This window comes from Peromyscus californicus, unplaced genomic scaffold, assembly GCF_007827085.1.
Source record: "Peromyscus californicus insignis strain IS unplaced genomic scaffold, ASM782708v3 Scaffold_23__1_contigs__length_62951481, whole genome shotgun sequence".
Taxonomy (NCBI): domain Eukaryota; kingdom Metazoa; phylum Chordata; class Mammalia; order Rodentia; family Cricetidae; genus Peromyscus; species Peromyscus californicus.
In genome coordinates this window covers 18,812,029-18,831,510 of record NW_026294534.1, presented here as the reverse complement: position 1 = coordinate 18,831,510, position 19,482 = coordinate 18,812,029, and the positions used below count along the sequence as shown (strand labels likewise).

Below are 19,482 nucleotides of genomic sequence, written 5' to 3'. Positions count from 1 at the left end.
ATATGCGATGCTAATAAGCTCTCAAATAAACCAGTACTTTGCAATGTGCCTTGGAAGGTCACCAAAGTCACTGTTTGGCAAACAAGTTGTTCAGTAGGTACTAGAACATTCCCCACGTGCAGAAACTGGTCCTTTGATAAGAGATTCAGACAGTACTACACAAGCAGGAAGTTCCAGAGTGAGGGCCCGGAATCACACTCAGTAAGAAGCCTTGGGCTCTTGCCAGGGGGCTGCATGGTACGGCTTACAAGGCAAGGAAGGTCAGTCCTTGACTTTTGGCCAGTTCTCCTCCACGTAGGAGGCATGAACATCTACACTTCAGTCTTCTCTGCTCTCACGCCTCACCTGCTACTCCCTGAAAGATCTTGCTCTCTCAAGACCATACCAAGGAAATACTATATAGTTAATAAAGTTTTCGCTGGACTCAAGTGTGTTTCAATCAAAACCTGAAGATCCTTGAAAACCTTCGAGACGGAAACCAAGGAGTCTGTTTTATGTCAGAATTTAATTTTCAGACCGATAAAGTGGAAGAAAAAAACAAACAAACAAAAAGAGAAAAATAGAAGTCTTTTTCAGTATGAGGAACTTTTCGGCGTGACACATTTGTCAGAATGAACCAATGCCCTGACACATGGGGCTCAAAGGGGCCTTCCTGGTGGGGGTAGTTGTACAAGTAGCCACCAGAGGGCAGCAGAGGGTCAGAACAGCTGGTGAGAGTAGTTCTAAGTTAGTTTCTCGGGCAAAGGCTGAGAAATGAAGAGACACCCCAGGGGACTTCTACATGCAATGAGTCCTGGATGATTCTCCCAGGCAGATCTTTTTCTTCAGGGCCGACGCGTCTGTCCCCAGATGCTGGCAACACTGCGGGGCGGAAAGCCTGCTGATGCAGTTGCAGAGAATTGCCTGCCCAGGGAACTGCCCCAAGTTACGCCCTCTCCAGGGAGACAAATAATGATGGTCCAGCGCGAGGATCGGGAGCCCTGGCTCTTTGCCTTAGTTTGTGGTAACTCTTAAGGGCCATGCAAGATCCAGAGTCTCAGGACTGGCGGCGGCTTTGAGGATTCTAACCAGCTCTGTCTTTCTAAACTCATCGACGTGTCTCCAGAAGTCCCCATTTGATGAACACATCTCATGTTGTCAGCCACCAGGATCCCCCATTACAGCAACAGCTATTTGGTTTAGAGAAACCTAGCCATTACATCAAAACCTGGACATCGAAGACACAGAGCAGGCCGGGGGAAGAGGGGCTGTAAAATTCCTTTAATGACATCTCAGCAAATCTTATTTTCCGTGGGTGCATGTAGAAGGGCACTTGGGTTCGTCGGCCCTTCCTTCCCACCCATGTCCTCACATCACCGGGATGGCAGTGCCCCACCCCTTCAGAGCCACCTAAGCACTGCTTACACTGTTAACCACAGTTGTCCTTTTCTGGGATGGTGCCCAGTCACTTAGATGGGATCCCAAAGCACATTCAAACACACGTCCAAGAAAGGCGTGGCCAAAGGAGACCAGCAGAGAAATGAAATGCTCTGGCTCACGCCCCAATTCTCCTGAATTTATTTTTAACCCTGGACCATGTTGGCCTTTGCCATTTTTTAAGTCCCTGGTAGGATTTTTTCCACCTAAATAATCCAGGACCGGTGCCTTTCATTAGCTTCAGTAAGAACTCCTTCTATCAACCCTCCCGCTGTGAAGGAAAAGGACTCCTACAACCCTGTGCTGTAAATCCAGTATTTTGTAGCATGCACAGAGGCTAGGCCCTCCACGGGGAGATGACTGAACGGCCTATGGATTAATGTACTATTATTACATTACTCTTTAAGCTTCAAAGGTCTGCCAGGAGGGCTAAACTCGCTATCTATTCCATGACATTTTAAGAACAAATAATACATTAATATATTTAATTTGAGAATAAACACATACATTACAGGCAGGGGATTTTGTCTATGCTGATAAAGGCACCGACTGACCTTTCCAGAGCAATCCCAGCACGCTGAGCTGAAAAGGGACGTGTTCCAAAAGCCCATTTCTATCTGCTGTAATATGTAGGCTCTCACGCATGCTTGACCTGTGAAAAGCTGCAGCTCCCATGTTCTTTGGAGATGGGCGCCATGGCTATAATTACTCCTCAGACACTAATCTGTAGGAACACTAAATCTTGTTGCCTCAAATTAGTTAATCAATTAAGTGTCAAACCACAAAATGTTGGAGATTTGGGCTCGTATTTATTATCTTGGCAGGCACTTCCTCTCTCGGCCTCTCCGTTTCCTCTCTCTCCTCCTTGCAGGGGAGCTGGCTTTTTAAAAACGACCGGTCCACTCATTGTTTATTTCTGGCTTGTTAGCAAAACAGTTGAAATTACATAAGCCCGATGCCCGGGACCGACCAAATCCACCGTGAGATTGACAGGTTGGCTACCGTTCAAGCCGAGCTGTGTGTTCTCTCGTGCCTTTCTTGGGATTAGCTTAAAAGAGCATCGTCCTCAGTGTCTGCTAAGGTCAGCCATTTTGGAGCCTGCCTTTAATTGATTGCGAGTCTTGTTTATTGTCGTGTTACTCTCGTGAGGTGAGTAAACGATGGGCAGTGATGATTTTTAGAATTCCCTGCTCAGAATTTCTGTTTTCTCTGCGCTCCTTGGCTCTTCAATAGGTGTGTCTAGCTCGCCGCAGCATGGGCTGCAGGGATCCAGGCACAAGGCACCGAGGGACTATGCCCACCCACGCCGTTCTGGAGCTGGCTCCCTCCCTGGGCATCTCATAGGTCCTCTGATGCCTTCCCACCGAACATTTTCCAACTTCGGCTTACTCTTGCCTTCTGCTCAGTTTAGCTATCCAAACGGTGCCGTACTTGAATCTCAAGTAGACACAAACAAATGACTTCACTAATTCTACCTGGTGATGCAAAGGTAAGAAATAATCCCAGTATTTAAGGAGTGTATAATCTCATTGACGGGACAGAGATGTATGTACTTAACAGTGAAGACCCACGGGAAAATGCACATATATTAAGTAACAGATCTGTGAGCTGTGAGTATGTGCAAGTCTGGGCTGTACGGACTCACTGTACTATCACTACACTGTCTCTTGGAGGCAACATATCATTTCAGTGATGGGCGAAGAGGTTAGTACAGCAGTCTCGAACAGCACTCTCTGGACCTGGACCTACCCTAGCAATGACCTCTTTCTAAGTTTGGGCATCAAGGTGTCCTTCCTTGCTCTGGTCAGGGTGGTGTCTTTGGGCTTTTGACCTTCACTAAGAGTCCCAGAAGGGACAGTGATGAGCACATCGGAGAGAGATTTTAGACAGTACTGAGGTGACTCCTTACGTTTAGCGTTGAGGAACTGAGAAAGGAGAGGGGACTGCCTCCAGAGTAGTGACCGTCCTGTCCCCAGTTAGGAATCGGCCTCTTGTCTTGTTTGTGTGGCTCTTTCTGCTGTGCCTCCTAGCGGGTGGCAGACCTCTGGGTCTTTTTGGTCTCGTGCACTTTGAACTTTCATTGTCAAACCTGTGACAAGAAATCAGTGGCTCGGGGAGAAGGAGACTGTCCTCTTGGACCAGATTCAAGCACGACTTACGAATCCCTTTAGGTCCCCTTGGCCTGTGTCAGTCGACTCCTGAGGACTACTTAGCACTACGGTCTGAATTTGGAGTCAGACACAGGGCAGTTTAGTTGTCCTTGAAACACAGGTGCAAAACTGACCATAGTAAGTTGTTGTGAGATCAGCATGGTGGCTGTCTATCAATGGTGAGTGCAGACTAGTACTCAAAAGTGTAAATCCTGTCCCCACCCTCTCTTAGCCAAGGTCTTAATTAAAACTAGCAGTGAAGAGGGAAGACATGATCATCTCTTTACAGGGCCTCGTGGTCATCTTGCAGGGTTTGTGACTAGATTAATAGACACACTACCCTGAAGCTCTGAGGTACTCCCGTACTCTAAAGCCAAGGAAATGGGTGATATGCTGTAACATCACTGAATGTTAGGTTTTCACATTTGTATGTGTTCTAATTTAGCCTGGAGTCAACGTTATTAAATACAGGCATACACGAAGAGGAAAGGGGACTCCCTCGGACTTTCACAAGCAACTCACTTGCACCCATGTAGCTTTGCAATTCTTACCCTGCTCCTCCTTGCTGGAAGCATCCACAAGCAGACAAGAGGCCCATGAGCCTGATGTGTCTACAGGTCTAGAGATTTAATAAGTTAGTCAACTCCAGGCTTATCTGTCGGGTCAGTTTTACACGTCTGCTGGTCTTCAATTCAGCCTTCTTTGACCCATACATACTACAGTGTCTTCCCATTTAATCTTCCCTGAACACAAATAAAACAAAACAGAGGAATTCCTGGACGTCAGTATGAGTCTCCTCCAACAAGGCTTGGAGTAGGTGAGTCTCTCTGCCTTCCTCCTTGTCAGGCCCATTTGGCAGATAGTCGGCTGGGCCAGGCTTTTGTCTCCCTGGGTTATGATTTACGCGAGTGGACCCAGAGCAGGGAAGAGCCGAGTATCAATTTCGCTGGGTTACGGTGTTAAATGGCCGATGCATGGATGGTTATTGCTGCCTCGGGAGCAAATGAAAGCCCTTGGCTTCCCTGACACCGCCACCCCCCACCCCCTGCTGATGATCAGTTAAAAATGTAAATAAAAAGACTGCACTTTGGAGAGAGTCAGCTCCAGAGGGGGGTTGTTGGGGGGGGGGAGATTGCAAAAGCCAAGTTTATTGATCCTCTGGTCAAGATTGATGGCACAATAAGAGCAGGAGGCGAAGAGTGATTTTGCTTTTGAAAACGTTGATGAATAAGCACTGAGGGGCAACAAATAGCCGGGCTCAGCCCGTGATGGACGGCGGTGGGGGAACAAGATGCATTTTTATAAATGGGTGAGAGGAGAAGAGGACTTATTAAAAAAATGAATGACCACATGTGGCAGGGATATGCCAGGAGGGAGAAGAAAGCCATTGATTTATGTGTACTACTGGCATTTGAAAATTCAATAATAACATTGACAAATGAGAGGCAGACCTGGCCACAGGACAGCGCCGAGCCAAGGAATGGAGAAAAGAAAATGCCAAGGTCAGAAAGAAGGAACAGAAAAACACGCTTAGGTTGGAAAGCTTTACATTAGCTGGTCTCTATAAAGATGTTAAGGAAAAAAAATCCCTCTGCTCTCAGTGGGCAGCTCTGTGAGTCCAGCCAGGGAGGAGGGCCCTGGCTGTCCCGCTGCCTGGAGGAGGAAGCTTCCTGGCCAGGGATGGCTGTGCTGCCTGACCCCAAGTCTCTGGCACCTGCAGTGTGAGCTTAAACACCCTCACAGTCAGGAAGCTCCTGTGCTGAGCTGTTGCTGGGGTGCTGTTGCTGGGGTCCCGTTGCCCACACTTGGTTGTTTGGGGCTGTCCCTCTTGCCCATGGTCCCCGTGCTGCCTGAGGATCTTGACGTGGTATCTATGGAGCCCCGTGTACTTTGCTTCTATCTAAGCGGCATCAGACACCTCAATGTTTCCAGCTTCTCTGCCCCTTCTTCAGGTCCTTCCACCTCTCTACTGTATCTGAATGGATGTTCCTTTCACTGAAGCCTCTTTCTCTCAAATCCCATTCACTCACTCACTCATTCATTCATTCACACACCAGGTGGCTGCCCTTCCAGGAAGCCTCTGTGGGCAAAGCTGAATTGCTCTGGAGTGTATCAGCCTGAGAACACCCGGGTTAAGAGTAACTCTGAAGCAATGTCCCTTGACCGCATGGATACGCCTGAGAGTGTGCACACTCTCTCCTGCTGAGCAGAATGCTCAGAAAGAGCAAGCCAGTGGCCTCTGACTTGTGCCAACCTCCTGGTTTCCAGGGAGGCTACACCCAGTTCTCTGCCCCTACGCACAGACCGATACGATAGCGTAATCCCGGGATTGTAACATTTCAGCCACTTACAGCATCCTCTTTTGTTTCCTGCCTCTGCCTTAAATGGCAAAGGAGTGTGTGTGGAGGAAACCCTCCAGGGAGAGGGCTGGTCACCTGTCACCAAGCTTTCTTTGTCTTTTCGCCCATCCTGCTACTGTTTCCCTGGGGCTTGGCTGGCTGTTTGATGTCTTCTCCAAATGTTAGAAGGTGAGTAGGGGCTTGAGCAGAAACATAAATCCCTGCTAATGCTCTCCTGGAAAAGCCAGGAGGCACCATCTCTCCCAAGGGCCTGTCTGCCGGCCTGATCCAACAATTGAGATGGCCATGAAGCCCCAGGTGTGCGCCTGTCTACTTAGGGTTACTCTAGGCCTCCCGAGCTCATCACATTTTCAAGTGGAAATATTTTATTAACTCCTACCGCGCACAGAGTCTTCTTTTCTTTGTTTCTTTTCTCTGCTAAGTCTCAGGAAATTTTCTTCCCCTGCCTTAGTTCCCAGTGGCAGACAGGTAATAAATAGAGAGGCACTGAACTGAGAGGTGGATAATGAAACAGGGTTGGGAGGGTGAAAGTTCCTAGTCTCCTGTGGGTGCCCAAGCCAGTTCTGAAGAAGTCTCTTGTGTAGCCACTCTTGCGGATCTAGTGACCACAGCCAGCAGATCCACTGGGCATCCACTCTTCAGAAACACTCGTGGACTTGTGCATATTGCCCAGATTGAGTCACTTACTGGGCTGGCAAAATAGGACCTCCTCTTTCACCACGTGGCAGCTGAGCGGAAAGAGAATGGTGGTTAAACACACAATTGCCCTGTGTCACTGATGAATCAGTCCTCCAGGACCTGAAGCAGGGTTTGGCACTCAGTTCCTATTTTCTGAATAAATGAAGGAATACAATGTATTAGAAGAGCGCGCCAAGACTACAGAAGCTTCGTTTTGTTTCTGAGAACTCAGGACACCTTAACAAAGGAGATGGCATTGAAATCTGCTCTTTAGACCTGAATAGGGATGAAGAAAGAGCCTTCTTGCCAAAGTACAGGATGGTGTGGAGGGGCGGGATCCCCATTTACGGAAAACTGAGATAAGTCAGGTGGGAGAAGATCACAGCTGAGTTCAGTCGCAGTTGGAGAGCCTCACACTCAGGGCTCTGGTGCTAGCATACACAGAAACAGGGCTTAGAAAGAAGGGAGCTGGGGCAGGAAGCCAGGGAAGTCTCACCCAAAATGCCGATGACCGCAGGATTGCCGCAGGCTTTCCCAAGCCTGGTTCTGGAGTGTCACAGTTGGCCAGTGGCTTTGCCTGTGGCTGTCTCCCAGTAGATATTTGAATTCGTGAGCCATGGGTCATCATGTGGTCTTAAGAGGCTACGAGGCCCAGCCCTGCCGTCTCTTCTCAGTGGCAATCCCAGAAGAAGGGTCAGGGAAGATCTTGCTGGCCATTAAGATGGGTACCAGACATACTCAAGTAGACCTGTAGGAAACAGCCAGATCAAAACACTGAGGCTGGAAAGTGCCAATCCCAAAGCGCTTTGAAAGAATGGCTTCCATTTTCCAGGGAAGCCGTTTCTCTGAATCCAACGTCATGGCTTGTAGGAAATAAGCCCAAGAGGTAGCTTAGGCTGTTCTGCCTGGTTCGTGTGGGGAGCGCTGGTAGAAGGCCAGAAGCCCTTCCATCATTCAGCCTTCCTGCTGCTCCTGGGAGACTCTGATGTGCCCCTGCAGACTGCCCAGGGCAACTCCAAATACCATCCAAAGCCTCCCATGTAGGCCAAGCCCCCAAAGGAAATGGATTGCTGGACAAGGCTGGCAACATGGAAAGTTGGAAAGGTAAATAAGGTAAATGAGGATAAAAAAGAAGGTATTCCAACAGGGATTAGGGGTCACTCTTGCCCAACAATATGGGAAGGGGGTCCTTTAAGGGTGTGGACTTTGTTTTCCATATTCTGCCACTAGAAATCACAGCTCCAGGGTGGAGTGCAAGTCTTTGCAAAGGGTGGATGTGTGCTGACTTTCCTCTAGCCCAGTGGTTCTCAACCTTCCTAATGCTGTGACCCTTTGATACAGTTCCTCATGTTATGGTGGCCCACAACCATAAGATTATTTTTGCTGCCACTTCATACCTGCAATTTTCTACTGGTATGAATCATAATGTAAATATATGATATGCAGGATAGGATAGCTGATAAGTTACCCCTGTGAAAGGGTCGTTCGAACCCTAGGTTGAGAACCAATGATCTAGGATGTGTGAACTGTACTACAGAAGGGGTGATTGAGGGAAAGGAGGAACTTGCCCACCGTGGTACTTCCTCTGCCTTATAAGTTGCCCAGTTAAAGCTTTTATTTGTTGGTTGAATAACAAAATTAATTGGCTTTAAGCCATCACTTGCCATGAAGTTTCTATCTGTTTTGTTTTGCTGAGACAGGTCTTCTAATTTTCAATATTTTTCTCCCCTAAAACAAAAGAGGTTTCTTGTTCTTGTTTTAATGAAATCATCCTTGACTCATTGTAGTGTGAGTTGGAATGGGGTAAAGAGCTATGTCCGGGGTAAAGACCTATGTCCCGGGTAAAGAGCTATGTCCCGGGTAAAGAGCTACGTCCCGGGTGAAGAAAGGGAAGAGGCTGCCCATGTCTCTGGGAGCTCCTTTGCTCTGTGGATGGTAAGACAATGCCCAGATGCAAGCTTGAGGCCCCTCCCCCCATCCAGATAAAGCATTATTACACAGCCCAAACTGGCCTTAAATTCTTGATTCCCAGTGCTGGAATTACAGACGTACCCCACCACATCCAGTGTACCACATTCCTTTAGCAGGGACCTAATCACAAACATCTTCCAACAACTTCACTTCGGGAGAGACCTACAGGCCCCGGGAAACTCCCATCGAGGCTTTCTCTTGTTGGGCTGCCTCTGCTCTCTGACCCTAGAAGGTCACAAAACGGCACACAGGGAAGGGAAATGCAGTCTCCACCTCCTGAGAATGTTACAGGCAGGCTAGCTAGGGCTCTCGCCTCCTCCCTTGACCGTTTATGGGAAAGCCATTGTGACTAGACTTGAGAGAGTCAGCTACACTTTTAGACCAAATTAGCCATTTCTCCCAAGGAGCAATGGGAGCTCTTTCCACTGGGAACAAATCAACCCTGCAAGCCTGTTTGGCAACCTCAGGCACATCTCTGAGCCCAGGTTTCCTTATCTTCAAAATGACAAAAACACCACCGATATCATAAAATTGTTGTAAGGGTTGGTTGTCGTTATGGCTATGAACACTCTGTGTGTGTGTGCATATCACATTAATGGAGAATTTCTTTGTTATCACAATTGCTGCAAAGGGGAGTTTTCTCTCTCTTTTCACACCATGTGTAAAAAGTCCTAAGATCCACAGGGAAATTTCAGAGCCAATGGCTCTCCTTGTGGAAAACCCACTCCTGAAGCTAAGACCGCCTCCTTCAGACGTCTTACCACTCACAACATGCTCAGCCTGGGGGTCTGGGGTCTGGTTGGGAGGTGACCGGGGAAGGTCAGGAAGGATAAGATGACAAGTGTCCTCTAGCTCTGAGTGTTCATGTTTTATCTATTGTTTATGTGTAGATGGGGCCTCTCATTCCGCATTGCATGAGTAATGAAAGAGGAAATGGTCAGAGTCCCTGTCTTGACTTACTCAAAGCGTTTGCCTCTCTCCTGACTCGTGGGCTCACGGTTCCGTGTGGTGGGAGGAAATGCCAGCTTTAACCTAGCCCACTTCTGGTCTAATCACAGTTTTTGGCAGAGAGACTGTTGTTTGGCATTTCTAGCCTTCCCACCCAGGGCATTCCCTGGAGTCTGTCAGAGCCTAGGAAGTGGTGGAGCATAGACAGACAGACAGGCAGACACATCGATCTGGCAAGCTTCCGGTGAGTCTGAGAAAACATTTCTCCACAATATAAAGATCATTATGAAGATGAGGTCACACTCACATGTGTTCAACTGTTGTGACTCCTGAAGAGAAAAACAAGAGGATCCTTGAGTCATGCAGTCTGCCCCTCTTGTGCTAGGGTGAGAACAGAGACACAGGGCCAGTCAAAAGGGTAGTCAGAGCCATGAAAAAAAAATGTCATTTCCTGTTGCCCTGTTTCTCAGATTTTTTTTTAATTCATTGCTGTGTATCATGATCTTGATGACTGAGAATACATTTATGGGAAAGACAGATAAGCATTACCTTTTTCCTTTATCCACCATAAAACACCTATTTCAGATGCTAAATTTTAAAAAGTCCAGTAGGGCCTTATACTGTGTAATATTCAATGCTTACTGCTTGGTAAGTACTTACTATTAATATTATTATTATTATTATTTTACTTACTTTGTCCTAACCTATAGGGCATTCATATCATGAATTCCTTCTGGGAAACACATAGTATTGCATCTTGAATGCTGGATAAAACTGATCAACAATGTGACTGTGATAGGAAAGTGGTTAAAAGAAAAAAAAAGTTAATAAAATATTTTTGGGGGGTTTTTGTCTTGGCATCAATTTATGGCATCTTAAAAATAGGCACTATTTTTTATTCTCCAAATAACCTACACAAAGTACTTGACCTCTGCCTCCTCCTTTTTCTCCATCTGTAAAACAGAGAACCTGTTAACAATCATTCTTGCTATGATGGCAATTAAAAAATATTTATATAGCGGAATAGTTCTCAACACGTAGTAAATCAATGAATGTGCGCTATCGTCATTCCAATGGAAAACACCATTTGGCAGTAGGCTTCATGAACTAGGGGTGTGACTGTAAACCCTCAATGTTTAGCACAGTTCTTAGTACCTAATAGACCTCTAGTAAATATTTGTTGACTGGACAATTGCCAAAGTATGGCTCATAGAGATTGTCCAAATTGTTGACTTCATAAAGCCCGATAAAACATAATCTTTTATGGTAAAGATAAAATCAGTTCCTCCTTGCCTAGAGCAGATTTTCTACCCCACCAAATAGCTGAGCATCTATAGAGAGGCCTGTGATTGCAAGCCTGAGACTCAGACCAAGGAGGTCAACAGTAATTTTCACCATGGCAGTGTTGAAACACTACTGAGGCGTACAGTTATCTGCAGGTATCAGCGAAAGAGTGGAGGATTTCAGACACGTGCCCGTGGTGGCATCACAGACCTACAGCACGTACCCAAATGAGGACCAGCCGCCCCTCCCAAACTCAGGCTCACAGTATTTATAGCCACGTTACTTCAGCGAGGGCCAACGGCTAGGGGAATGGGAGCTGCCGTGGGGTCTGGGGCTGATGGGAAACAAAGTGTCTCTCTCTGAGGCAGCTGGGCTTATTTTAATGGGCAAGGTCAGCCATGAAATGACCAAGAAGAGAAATTGCTGCCATTATGCATCAGTTACAATCCTATATCAATTATTCCCTGTACCATTCCCTTTGCCACGGGCTGAAGCAAACATGGCCCCTAATCAGTTTTACATCTCCGTTTAATTTTATTGGAAAGAAGAGCTGGCAATGCATCACAGAGGCCGAGTGTGACACAAAAGGTGACCCCCCTGCCAACTTAATGGCACCATACATAACCCTTAATGAAGTCGCTATCTTGTCCTCTTTGGCTGTCTGGGACCTGTGATTTACAACAGCATCATTTTGCTTTACCCTCTTTTCATTTCAGCTTTGACAAAGTGGATGAAACAATTATCTTTGTTATCGGCCAGAGCAGTAGAAATGTGAGAGTTGGGGGATTTCTGCAGGTGGACAGCCTTGGCTGGGGATCAAAACCAGTGGTGAAACACGCTCAGGAATGTTCCCCTCCTCTCTCCCTCTCTCTCTCGTCTGTGACTATGAGCTTCCGAAGATGGATTGTGTATCCCGATGAACAGTGTGAGTCCTATATCATTGTGGCAAGAAGTCATTTCAGGAGAAGAGGAAGCTGCTGACAGAACAGAGCTTGGAATTTTGTGGTTTATTCTCCAGGGAGCCCCTAATATTTGTTTTCTGTACATGCCTAGGCTGTGTTCTCGCTCACACCATCTTCTTGCATTTATCAGTGGGGAATCGCACCTGCATTTTTCTGCATTATAAATGATATCTTATACGTATTTATCATAATTAGAGGCAATTTATTTATTAGCTTATTCATGTAACATTTGTTTGGTGCCTTGTAGATAGTAAAGAAAATTAAGTAGATGGCTATGGATATTTTCTTCAAGAGGAATATTCTACCAGCATAAAAGTGACTGGACTCTTAAGTAAATGTAGCACGGCATAGAAAGGGGTAAGTGAAACAAAATATGTAAACTGGACATATAGTTGCCCAGAAGAAGTTACTGTAAAGTGAAAGGGATAGAGTTTGAACAATTAAAAAGGGAAATGCCAGCCAGGCATGGTAGCATATGCCTGCAACCCCAGCACTGAGGGGCAGATCATGAGTTTGAGGGCAGTCGTAGTAGTAAGATTCTGTCAAACAAAGAAAGGCACCTCTTCCTTACAAAATGCATTGCTATTTACTATCTTGTGGGGTATGTTTTGGCAGAGAGTCGTGATGAGTGGATGTTCCAGTCTGTGGCTCTGGATATCCAACTGGAAGTAGGAAGATATCAGATCCTGTTGAGCAGTCACAACATGGAATGGGATAGACTACGAGAATGGAGTCTACAAAGGCTGCAATAACAGCATTCAGTCCTGTTGCTTAGGTCGGGTGGGAAAGGCCTGATAAGAACTTAGACATTCTCGGTAGGGGCTTTGACCTGTGCTGTTTTTTGCTTGGGAGACTTAAGGTTGTGCACACATAAGCACACGCTGTCACTGACTAGATTGCATTGTCTTTAGCTATCTATGTTCCCAAATAGATAAGCTTGCAAAATTCAGCCAAGTAGCTTCTTCTGCACTGTATAGACTCAGGAAGAACTGCAATTAGTTTTTACTAACTTCCAGGTTCTATGAAGTACAAAAATAATAGGTTGGAGGTTCACTAATCAACGAGATTCTCTTTGCAAATACCACCTGCATGAGGTCCATGTTGTTAAAGGGATTTTTAAAATGACCGACAGTTTGTTCCATGGCAGATGGAAAACTATAATGTTGACAAGGTTAATTTATAATGCATCCTTCATATAAATCTGCATATAAGTAAACTTCAAAATGACTACATCCTATCAATGGACATATGTGCATACAGAGAAGTCATCCCTGGGAAAGTCAATATGCATCCTGTTCAGCCTCTGCCTTCATCGCCCTTCTGTGTATGGAAAGGAAAAGGCTCTAATTTGATTTTCCAAAAGTAGGCCATATTCACTTTAAACAAACAAGTCACCAGCTTGGTTGTTGAATCACTGTCACAGAAAGGGTCACATTCAATATTCAACCAACGTACCAATAGCCAGAATTCCTTTTCTTGAAAGAGCATTGTCTTAATGCTCCTGCCCCACAACCAAATACTCCTATATGCTTCCCTCACACCCAATTAGCCCCTCTCCTGCCCTCAGAGGTACATTCACTGCCTTTGGTGTTAAATCCTGCCTGTAATCCTGTCGCTGAGGGGTACCACGTAGAATTCAGAGATTGAAATAATGCAGCGGCCGAGCGGGAGAGGGAGGATGCTATGTACCTTCTCTCAGTGTAGCATCCATAAGTTAGAGGTTTATTTCATCTGTTTGCACTGCTAAGTGGGGAGTTGAAGAGGTGAAGAGGCATAGCACATGACCTGAATACAACTTGTACCTGGCGTGAAGCACTACATGCCAAGGATGTCCCGATCCCCCCAACTGGGCAGGCAGGGGTGGGTGATGGGATAATCTCTGGGAAATAAAACAAGACCTTTTTTTTTTTTTTTTTTTTTTTTTTTTTTTTTTTTTTTTTTTTGGCTGGAGTTGGAGAAAACGGACACAGGAGAGGGAACCCTGCTGCTACTTCCTTCGATCTCAGTAAATTGGAAAGGTTTTCCCTGGTGCCTGCTGATATTTCCTGATGGAAATTTCTTCCATTGACAGAGATACAGATGGAGTTTACCGACATGGGACTGTAGACACACTCTGGGATAATGAAAAAAATGCCCACGGTAGCCATATGCTCAGTGGCAGTTTGCTAGAAGGAACACTCCAGTTGGGTGAATACAAAATAGCATTTTTGGCAACACTGACTAAGGGGGATCCTCTGTATTTCCATGCCTTAAAAAAAAAATCTTTCGGTCTGATTTATGTGAATTTTAAAAACACAGTCTTCTTTTTATTTTTATTTTTAAATGTCTTTTTGAAATGCTCTTTCCTCTGCTCTTGAGGTTTATTTCCGAGAGATTAGGGTGGCCTGGGACAGGGGTATACTCAGAGAGTGGGCACTCTTGGGTTCCATTTTCTTCAAGTGCCTGCTTTGTCCATTCTTTCTTCTGCTTTGGGAGGCCGCTGTGTGACTGATAAGGCTGCAGCACGCCTGTGTTTAGAACTTCCAGCTTGACTGCCACTCTGCTCTCCTTTTCACACCTCTCAGAAGCTGAAAACCTCCCAAGCTTTTGCCCGGTGTAACACAAGCAGAACTTACCAGATCCACGGTTAGAACCCAAGTCAAGCCTTGTTCGGAAGCTTCTAGAACTCATGTTCTCAGCGTACCGCAAGGCTGTCTCAATTTGGGACCCAGGGGAGGATTCTGAGAGTAGGTTCATTTGTAAAACACTCGGCGTTATATTTTAACTCGAGAGTCTGGGCTCATTTATGACATGGGGTCGCCAGAAACATGTTCTTACAAACTTTTCTTACCACACATAGCTTTATGGGACTTTAAAAAAGAAATCTCTTAGGTTTAAGTCCTCAAATATGATTTAATTCTGTATATTTACTCCTGGAGCGTTGTTGTGACCCAGTAAAACTGAGCAGGCCGAGTCCTATTTGTCTCTCCATTGACCCGACTTGTTTTCCGTGAGGTCAGTTTACATACAGGGCAGAAACATTGCCACAACACTTTTAGGTGTGAGAATGCATATAGAGAAAAGGGCGCAAGTGAAGGCAAAATTTTATGATCTAGGTCTAAGCCAGGAATAATTAGAATCACTGTTTTGAACCCAGTGTGCAAGGTGAATAATTTCCCTGAGGCTTCTTGATACAGGTGCAAAGAGAAAACATGTTCAGAGCCCCCCAAAGTGTGCTCAGACTGAGGCCAAAGGAGTGGAGCTGTGTGATTTTTCTTCTTCTCCAACCCTGTCAGACAACACCTTCCATGCATCATGCAGCCAGCACCCGGCTAAGGTGCGACTAGAGGACCACATGGTCAAGGCAAGCAGGGCAGCTCATCGGGTCAAAGGTAATCACTCATTTCCTAGATAAGCGGTTCCCTCTTTATGAAATATGACAAAAGAGCACACACTCTGGAGCAGGGCTTTATATCCTCATTACAGTCTCCCTCCCAGCATCCCGGCCCTTCCTTCCCAGGCCTAGCTCTTTCCTCTTAATTTAGTCAGCCTTGCTCAGCCCTGAGTTGTAGAGAGTATCTGTAAACCCATCTTCCCTGGCCAAGATTTTGGTTTCCTAGAGCTTTATCTCTCTTGTATGAGGGGTCTCTCTCTCTTCTCTCTCTCTCTCTCTCTCTCTCTCTCTCTCTCTCTCTCTCTCTCTCTCTCTCTCTCTCTCTCTCTCTCCAGTTCCTCCCGAGCATGTGTGTGTGTGTGTGTGTGTGTGTGTGTGTGTGTGTGTGTTCCAATCACTGATGGCACCTAAATGACAGAGCTGGGGATGGGATGGGAAATGGGAAAGAAAACTAACTAACCTGAAGGGATGTTAAGAACCAAGCCCTTGCCTTTTGAGGGCCCTTGTCTGATTAGAGAAATCAGAAGTGAGCAGAAGAAGCAGCCAACCACTTCTACCCCAGTGGGCTACTTGCTTGGATCCCCTCTGTGAAGCACCAGAAATATCAGAAAGACCCCCCCACCCCACCCCCCACCCCCACCGCCGCCAGGAGGAATTCCAAGGCCAGGGTGGCAGACCCCAGACATCCTGACTCATCAAGGGGTTCTTCTAGGAAAGGGGATAGCTCTACGGAGAAAAAATGGACCCTTGCTCTCTCTCTCTTGAACCTTGATGTCCTCTGAATTGCCATCGGAAACCAACTGCAGGCCTCGATGCTTCATGTACATTGTGGTTTAAGTACACCAGAGGCATGATATCACAAATTGGTCCTCAGCGCCTACTTCCGCTAGGACGTCATCCGGCTTACGTTATTCTCCTAGGTGGAGAGGAAGGGGAGCAGCTCCCCACTTCCAAGCCTGCCCTGGGGTAGATTCTGCTTTAACTGCCCATGGCATGATTCATGTCCAAGCTTTTATTTGTTTATGTATTTGTTTATTTATCTATCTATTTATTTTTTCTCAGAGAATCTATGTCAGGGCTTCCTTACCTCCACTGAAAAATTTGTCCTCAGAGAAGACAGCAAATCTGCTCCCTTGGCAGAGGGTGGAAGCCATAGCTTGTGACATTCCCCCGGTAACCCTGCCAGGTCCTGGGCAGCCAGCATCCCTGCAGGGGTGAACACCACATATGGAAACAGAAATTGCTCCCCTATAGGAAGCAGTTTACACTGACACTGTTTGTCATCTCTGAGAAAGGCAAGCCGCGTGACAGGTTCTGTTCTGGCGTGAGGGGCAGGAGGGAGAATTACGGGTACTTCTTTCTAAAAATTTTAATAAGAGAAAAACCTAAGATATGAAGGACCAAAGGGCTGCAGCCAGAGCCTGGATGCAGAGGAGTCACTAGCAAGAGGTCTCAGGGTCTCTCTAGCACGCATTATAGGTGGGTGGTACTTCCACCCAGTGAGTGTATCTGTGACGTATCAGGAATTCCCAACTCCAACATCTTCTAATCAGATAGACACATCACTATCATTTTTACACAAACAACTCCAGAGGCATCCCTAGCAGCAGGGAACGGGTCTGTACAGAGTCAGAATCCTTGGTGCTGTGATCTGCTCTAGGCCTGATCCAACAGATCAGTTCTGAATCTCAGGAGCCTCGCAGAGGCACTTCTGGCCCTGGAAAACCTGGACAGGGAAACAGGGATGCCTCCTTAGGCAAAGGACCTCAGGGCTGAGGAGGTGGGGGAGGGGGGAGACTTTGCCTGGATCCTGTGCCTCTTGCAAGTTCTGGGCCACTGAGACAGGTGCAGAAGCTGGGGCAGTCCATGCAAGTGTCCTTCTGGGGGAAAAAAGCACGTGCTAAAGAATATAGTGAACAAGCATGTAACTAGGCACTGTGTAGTTCAGGCTAGCTACTTAATTTGAATTTAGGATCTGTTTTTGCAAAATAAGCATACCAATGTCTAACTACCAGGGTTCTCCTAACACTGAAAAGGAAAAATACAAGGAAAAGGTCTAAAGAACTACCTTGGCCATTTTAGTGCCTCAGATACCTGCATATCTTGTCGCTCCCAACTCTCACCAACACCCTCTCTTGGGATGACCACCTTTGTCTAAGACAGCTTCATTTGATGACTTTCTAGAGAGATTGGGAATACTGGGGACTAATTAAAGGTGCAGCAACATAGACAATGATAATAAAAGGACAAACATCCATGAAAGGATGCCCAGTATTGTACATCACAGAGAACTACAAACACATGCAAAGCACTCGTACAACCAAATACTGGCGAGGATGCGGGGCAATATGAAGCCTCATTCGTTGCCAAGGGGCGAACGTTTGGGGAGATGGGCCAGCAACTCCGTAGAGTGTGAACCAGCCATCATACACCAAGACATTTACCAGCTTCCTTTAAAAACTTACATCTACACACACACACACACACACACACACACACACACACACACACACACACACACACAAAAGCCACCTGTGTGTGGCTGCTTCTAGAGACTTTACTCATAACTGCCCAAACACAGAAGCAACCAAAATACTTTTCAGTGGCTGACAATAAAATTGTATTCAATGATAGGAGAAAGTGAGCTGTCAAGACATAGAAAATACAGAAACTAAATGCACATCACTAAATAGAAGAAACTGGTCTGGGAAAGCCATGTAGTAGCCAGCAGCTTGTGAAGAACCAAGAACAGAACTTTCTGGAAAGGAATGTTGCCTGTGGGTACAGCGTCCTGAGGAAAAATAACGTTCTTAGAAAAAGTACTCTCTACTGTAAGGCTCGTTTAAAGAGTTAGTGGTGGACATTTGGGGTAAGAGAGCAGGGAGGGTTATTATTGGCGAGGTGATCCTGACACTAATTGTATACACATGCGACCACACCTGTGGCACCTATGAAGTGTGGAATATCATGTCAGCTGCATACATGCCTTAATAATCAAGCATCAATACCACTCATCACATTTGACAAATTCACTGCTGGAAGGCATGGGGACTAGATGGCTTTATGGGTATTCTCCAGACTTTTCTATCTTTTTCTTTTCTTTTTTTTTTTTAACCTAGAACTTCTTAAGGGAAAAAAACCTATTTAAAAAAAAGGGGGGGACCAGCAGTATAAAAGTCAGACATAGGCAGAGCCTCAGTCCCTGGGGCAGCAGCAGGGGCCTGATTGGACCTGTTACAGACCACACCTCAGATCTCAGGGTCCGGGGGTAGGAGAACTGAGGGGACAGGAGAAAATTATGTGGTCAAGAAAAAGCATGGCATGCAGAGTTAGGTCTCGGATGAGTTGGAGACGTTGATTTCTCCAGTGCTGAGGTTTGGAGGAAGCACTTCTTTCATCTTCTCATCCCAGGAGTCAAGACTTAACTCTAAACTATCACCGGGTCCATGGACACAGAAGAGAGAATGAAGGAAAGGGAGACGTATGGAGAAGGAGAAACAGGGAGAGGAAGGGGGAAGGGGAAGAGAGGATGGGACAGTAGGAGAGGGAGAAGGGAAGGAAGTGTGGAGACAGGAAGGGGGTGGGAATTAAAGAAGAATTTATTGCTTGGCTTTGCTGTAGCCAGATCCGAAATCACTTGAAAAAGAGAACTGTTCATATGTGCGGTGGCTAGCCTAATCTCCCGAACCCAATTATTGTTATAAAAACTGTTTCCCTTAAAACTGTGCCACTCTCCATAGGCATCACAAACATCTAGACCCTAAAGAACGGGTAAGACGTCCAAAGCCACCTCGGCTGACTTTTCTCAGGCGTTAAGTGGCAGTTGCATTTCGTGACATCATCCTCTGCTTGAATCCAGTAACGGAGTCTTTTCCCAGGTAGCCTAGCCTATCTCACAGCTCTAGGGTTAAAAGCTCATTTTCTCAGAGTATTATGTCATTGTTAATATAAAGTTTCAGCACGTTCAAAAAGCTGGAGGATCTGGGCGTGGTGATGCTAGTCCGCAGTCCCATCCGCCAGGGGGGTTCAAGTGGGGTAATCAGTGGCGTTCACGTGTTTGTCACCAGCCCCAGCAACACAGTGAGTGAAGTTCTGTCTCAGAAGGAAGAACAGGACCGTGATGGGAGGTTTAAACCCCCTCATCCCCCTGGAGGGGGGCATTCCTTTAGAGTTAAAGGTTACAATTCAAATTTTTTATTTAATTTTAAAAAATTGGTTTGTGATTTTTGAGGTGAAGTCTCGCCGTAGCGTCCAGGCTGGCCTTGAACTTGTGCTTTTCCTGCTTCAGTCTCCTGAGTGCTCAGAAGACAAGTGCAGACCACCACACCCCGTATGCGCCC

General features: G+C 46.3%; 1 long non-coding RNA gene across 1 annotated transcript; it reads left to right on the top strand.

The window, feature by feature from the left end:
• Positions 1-2,357: 2,357 nt before the first annotated feature.
• Positions 2,358-12,923, top strand: LOC128119374 (uncharacterized). The gene is made up of 3 exons (XR_008221519.1): positions 2,358-2,565; positions 11,524-11,732; positions 12,385-12,923. It is a non-coding gene; the product is annotated as an uncharacterized LOC128119374 (long non-coding RNA).
• Positions 12,924-19,482: the final 6,559 nt, after the last annotated feature.